Below are 6,093 nucleotides of genomic sequence, written 5' to 3' on the forward strand. Positions count from 1 at the left end.
TGTGGCAGTCCCAGCCCTTTGGAACCAACTCCACCCAGAGATCAGAATTGCCCCTCACCCTCCTTGCCTTTCATAAACTTCTCAAAACCCACCTCTGCTGTCAGGCATGGGGGAATTGAAATATCTTCCCCAGGCCTATATAATTTATGTATGATGTGTTCTGTGCATTTTTTAAAATTATGGGTTTTTAACTTCGTATTATTAGATTTGTATTAGACGAGGGGCGGCATACAAATTTAATAAATAAATAAATAAATAAATAATAAATAAATAATATTTATTTATCTATTTATCTATTTATCTATTATCTATTTATTTATCTATCTATCTATCTATCTATCTATCTATCTATCTATCTATCTATCTATCTATCTATCTATCTATTTATTATTTGCAGCAGCACGAAGCTTACAACTTCAGTCTGATGATGGTGAATGTGATTTCACCGAAACGTCGCATAGACATTCAAAATATTACACGGGGCAAAACCCGAACTCAGAACAATCTACATACATATACCCGTGAAAATCTACGAAAACAAATATAAATATATGCACTTCGCTACAGGATGCCCCTCCAAGCACTAATGGCTGCCAGGGGATGACGCGAGGGATGGGCGTGGTCACCAGGCCTGTTTTAGGGCCTGCTCTTCTCACCCTCTCTCCTTTTGGCTTCCCTCACCTCCTCAACCGATCACCCATCCACCCTCCACTATATCTAGGATGTCTTTCAAGAGGTCGCCCGTGGTGGCCGAGAAGGAATTTTTTGCAATCTAGGAAGTTTATGTCAGATCGTTTTTTCACCTTCTCCATCCTGGTCATGTGTGAGGTTTCTTTAAGGGTTTACGGGTATCGGTTTGTAAATAGGTTGTTTCAAATTTTTTTATTTATTGGTCACTATTTGGCAGAAACGGGGCGTAAAGGGTGTCAGTAGCAACTGTGTGTTGTCCCTTGGGCATCTTTTAAGGGGTGTTGGGTTCCTTCTTCACACAACTCATGTTTCCTCCCCGGTTGGAGCAGTGGGGGGGAGGAACGCTTGGGGCTCATCCACGTCACTTCCGGTTCCGGGTCACAGGGGTGAGCCCTCCCACACACTGTGCGTGGCTTGACGTTTGGGTGAAGGCGTGTCACACTTTACCCTTACCAAGCAAGGAGTTACGCCCATTAGTAGCCCAAGTATGTTGTGTCAGGTATTCCGCCCCATTTTTAGCTTCCTCTGCAGGTCTCTTTCTTTAATTCAATAAAAGTGACCTGTTTTCATCCAGCTCTTGTGTCCAAGAATTCATTCCCCATCCAAAGCAATAAAACTCAGAGAATACCAAGACCCCAAAATATATAACCAGATTTTGAGGATTAGGATACAAAATTTGCATCTGACATATCATTTAGAAATTTAAACAGCATGAGAATTCTGATGTTATAAATTTGAAATTTGAAAGATGGCATTCATGCTGTGAAACACAAATAGATCACTGAGTACTGTGTTATATCTAGTATGTATGTTTTTATTATTGTAAAAATTAATAAAATTTATTATTAAAAAAACCCAAATAGGTCTGAAATTTTTGGCCAGGTTTTTTGTTTTAATTGGTTGGTTAGTGTTGTGGTTCCGTCTGAGGCCCCTCAGGGAACGGCTGATCTTCTGTCGGTTTCCAGCTCAGAGGGAGAGGATGAGGAACAGGAGGTGCAGGCAGACGAGGAGGAGGAATCCCAGGCTGAAGAAGAGGGAGGACAGCCAGAGTCCCCCCAGAGGGAGCTCTCCCCAGCAAGCAGCCTGGATTCCTTAGAGGAAAATGCACAAGCCATAATTGATCTGCGACAGAGAAGAGCTACACAGCGAAGGGACCAATTGGCTAGGTACTTTCAGCATTAAAGAGGCAACAGCTGGGTTTGGGTGTGGTGCTCTTTGGAAAGGCTAAAAGGCAGACCCACCCTTCCTGGCTTGTGGAGTTTTATCTTTGAGAGTCTTGGGACCTAGCTGTGAACTTTGGCATCTTGGAATCCTGGTTTGTGCCTTTGACTACTGAAACCTTGGGGTGGGTGTGCCAGCAAGAAGCTTGCTGTATTGTCTGGACATCAGGACTCTGCTGTAAAGTATTATAGCCTGTCTGTTGGGAAGAACAGGTTTTCCTCTGTGTTTATTTTTTCCAGCTATAAAGTACTCTTGCTTTTACCAGAGTGTCTGGCTGTTTTTTCCAGTTGGTGTTGAGGTCTGGGGGAACCCAAACAGAACAGTTAGTTGGTTGGTTTTTCTTACTCCACTCACCTACTTTTTCTGAACATTATTTTAACACCTTCTCATGACATAGTTCAGTGATGCTGAACTTATGGCACACTTGCCACAGGTAGCATGCAGAGCAATATCGGAGGGCATGAGAGGCATTGCCCTATGTCAACTCCAGTGCACATGTGCATGTTGGCCAGCTGATTTTAAGCCTTGGGGAAGGCCATTTTGCCCTCCAGAGGTTTCAAGGAAGCTTTCCAGAAGCCCTCGAGTGCACGGGAACCAAAAAAGGTTCACCATCTCTGTTCTATGCCATCTGTAATTCCATTCTAGAGCATGCGCACACATCCATTTGACACAGTAAAATCAGATGTGAACAAAAGCAAAAATAACTTAGAGACATTCAGGAAAGATATCTATCATATTTTCTTTTTTTTTTAAGTGAACAAATTTCAATAAACAAGGGGTGGGTGGGTGTGTATTCCATGACTTAAAACCAAAATTGGTGGTTATAGAAGAACTGGGTATTGAAGTTAGAAAACCAAAACCAAAATTATATTCAATCCTAATGTGGAAAATCAGATTGGAGGCCAATATAAAGAAATAAAGATCATATGCAATTTAAAGACATGCAAAGGCAAAACTGGAAGAATTCAAGAATTAAGACAAGCCTAATAAAAAGTTGGCTTTGCCCCATTAAAATGGAAACGTTTTGGAAACCATAAAGCAAGAAATAACAGCAATAGCAGGGAAAATTGAACTCTATGAAGCATGAATCATCCAATTTAAGCAAACTCAGCTATTGCATTCAGATCGGAGGCCATTCTACCAAAGTATAAATGACAATAGAAATTCTGAAAATGGAAAACCAAGCAAGACAGGAACAATCCAGTTTTTGGATGATTGACGGGAAACTGCAGGATGGATGTTAAAAATTTGAAGATGAATTTAGTAAACATCACATAGAAGAATTAACAACAGCAGAAACAGTTAAAATTGAGTGAAAAGAATTAAAAACTGGATATTTTCTGGAAATAATCGATTTTAGCATCTGGAAATAAGTCAAACTGTATGGCCTTTGGCTCAGATATCTGGTTAGTAAGAATCAAGGTGATGCAGGGGTTAGAACTATAGGCTATGTCACTGCTCACTGCCAGGAGTTTGATTCTGAATGGCTCAGGATTTACTCAGCCTTCCATCCTTCCAAGGTTGGTAAAATGAAGATCCAGATGGCTGGGGTAATATGTTGTGTTATTATTTAATTGTTTATTTGTTTGTTTGTTTGTTTGTTTGTTTGTTTGTTTGTTTGTTTTGTCAAGTACATATTGGTAGTGTACAAAGATATAACAATGTTTATATACACGATACAAGTAAGAGAAAAACATTAGGACGGGATGAAAGACACGCTGGTGCACTTATGCACGCCCCTTACTGACCTCTTAGGAATCAGAAAAGGTCAAGAGTGGATAAACAGTGGATAAGTTTTGGGGGTTAGGTGATGATACTACAGAGTCTGATAGTGAGTTCCATGCATTAACTACTTGGTTACTAAAGTCGTATTTCCTGCAGTCGAGTTTGGAGCAGTTTGTATCTGTTGTATGCTCGTGTGTTGTTGCGGTTAAAGCTGAAGTAGCCGTTGACAGGAAGGACATTGTAGCACTTAGAGAGGGCTGTATAGCACTATATCAGTGATATAAGTGCTACTGCTTTAGCTTACATCCAATTATTGCCAAACAACTTAATGAATTATTGCATAAAGGAGTCATCAATGACTTTTTAATAACTGGCAAAACTTATCTGATTCAAAAAGACTCAGTGAAAGGGACAACACCGGGAAACTGTAGGCCAATAACTTACTTGCCTATAAAGTTTAAATTAGTCACTGCCATAATAACAGACAACATCCAAGATTATTTAAAAGGAAATACCATCCTCCCAATAGAACAGGAAAGAAAAGGAAAAACATAGGACTAAAATATGAGCTTCTGATTGCTAAAATTATTTTGCAAAAGACTTAAAACTAAGTGGCACATGGTCTCAAAACAATTGGTATCAGTAAAACCTTTAAAAGTTCCTATAAAAAATAGTGAGATAAATGAAATATAAAATTGGTGGTTACAAATGAAAAATATTGGCTTGTCTACCTTAGGAGAGGCATCTTTCAGGATGACTCTTTATCACTCTTATTATTTGTCATTGCTTTGAAGAAAATAAATCGTGACTACAAACAGCAGAACAAGGTTGATAAAATCCCATATTTGCTTTATATAGGTGATCTGAAGCTTTGCAGAAAATCAAAAGCCGAAATTCAGTCATTGGCAAACTTTAAGAATTTTTAGCACAGGCATAGCAATGGAGTTTGGCCTAGAAAAATCTGTTATGTAGCAATAAAGCAAGATAAAATCATGAACAGTAATTTAATTTAATTGAATTGAAATGCTGACTGGCCAAACCTCCAACAGCCATCTGGATGAAACTTACAAGAATCTGGACATTTTGCAATTGGTGAAAATCATGCATGGACAAATTAAAAATGTGATTAGTAACAAATATATCCAAAGAGTGATAAAAATATTAAAGACAAAATGGAATGATGGAAATACCATCAAAGCTATCAATACCTGACCTATATCTGTGATATGTACACTACTAAAATTATTATCTGGACAATTTAGACTGAAAAAACAAGGAAACTGATGGCTATTCCCTATGTGTTTATTCATTTTTACTTATTTATTTGGATTTATATGCTGACCCACTCCCAAAGGACTTTGGGCAGCTTACAACCAAATACATATGAATACAAGATAAAACCCCATAAAAAACCCCAATACCGAACAATTTGAAATAGCAATTAGCAATTAAAATAGTTAGAAATAATGCATATGAGTCCTTCAGGATTGGGTGTCATAGAACTCGAATGAATGAATGAATGAATGAATGAATGAATGAATGAATGAATGAATGAATATATTTCCTGGTCAGATCCCAATGGCACACCATCTGATCAATGACCCCTGGCCTGCCTGAAGAGCCAGGTCTTTATGGCTTTCTGGAAGGCCAGTAGTGTGGGGACAGTCTGGATCTCAGGAGGTAGCTGGTTACAAAGAGACAGAGTGGCCACAGAGAAGGCTCTCCCCTGCGAGCCCACCAGGCTCCAGAGGCTTTCCAGAGAGCAAAAACGCCCTCCCCTGCTGGAGGTCTTCCAGAGGCCAAAAATGCCTTCCAGAGCCGCTGTGTGCCTCCATGCAATCCAAAAATCAGCTGGACAATGGCTTGTGTGCCAGCAGATATGGCTCTGCATGTCACGTGTGGCACCAGTGCCATAGATTCGCCATCATGGGTATAGGGCTTCCTGCCTAAGCAGGGGGTTGGACTAGAGGACCTCCAAGATCCCTTCCAACTCTGTTACTGTGTTATTCCATTAAGCCTAAGAGGGGCATGCAGTTGTCAGTCAAATAAAATGTAAGCAATTTGTTTAATGGTTGGTGCACTGCATATATACATTTTTTTCATGGCATGGCAGGTGATGGAAGTGCCCATATTTGGCCATAGAATATAGCAACTCAAATCTGGTTCTAGAAGTGGCTCTTGAGCATAGGGTCAGGCTCATTGACACGCATTTAGTACTTGCATGGGAAACAACAATAAATTAAATCAAATTAAACAAACCTGAACATCCCAGAAGACAGTAGCAAATCATGTCCATACTTTTATTTATTTACTTATTTGTTTATTTATCTATTTACTTATTCACTTATTCACTCACTTACTTGCTTACTTACTCATTCATTCATTCATTCATTCATTTACTTACAACAATATAGATATAACAATGTTTATATACATGATATTGGTACAAATAATAGA

This window comes from Erythrolamprus reginae, chromosome 11, assembly GCF_031021105.1.
Source record: "Erythrolamprus reginae isolate rEryReg1 chromosome 11, rEryReg1.hap1, whole genome shotgun sequence".
Lineage (NCBI taxonomy): Eukaryota > Metazoa > Chordata > Lepidosauria > Squamata > Dipsadidae > Erythrolamprus > Erythrolamprus reginae.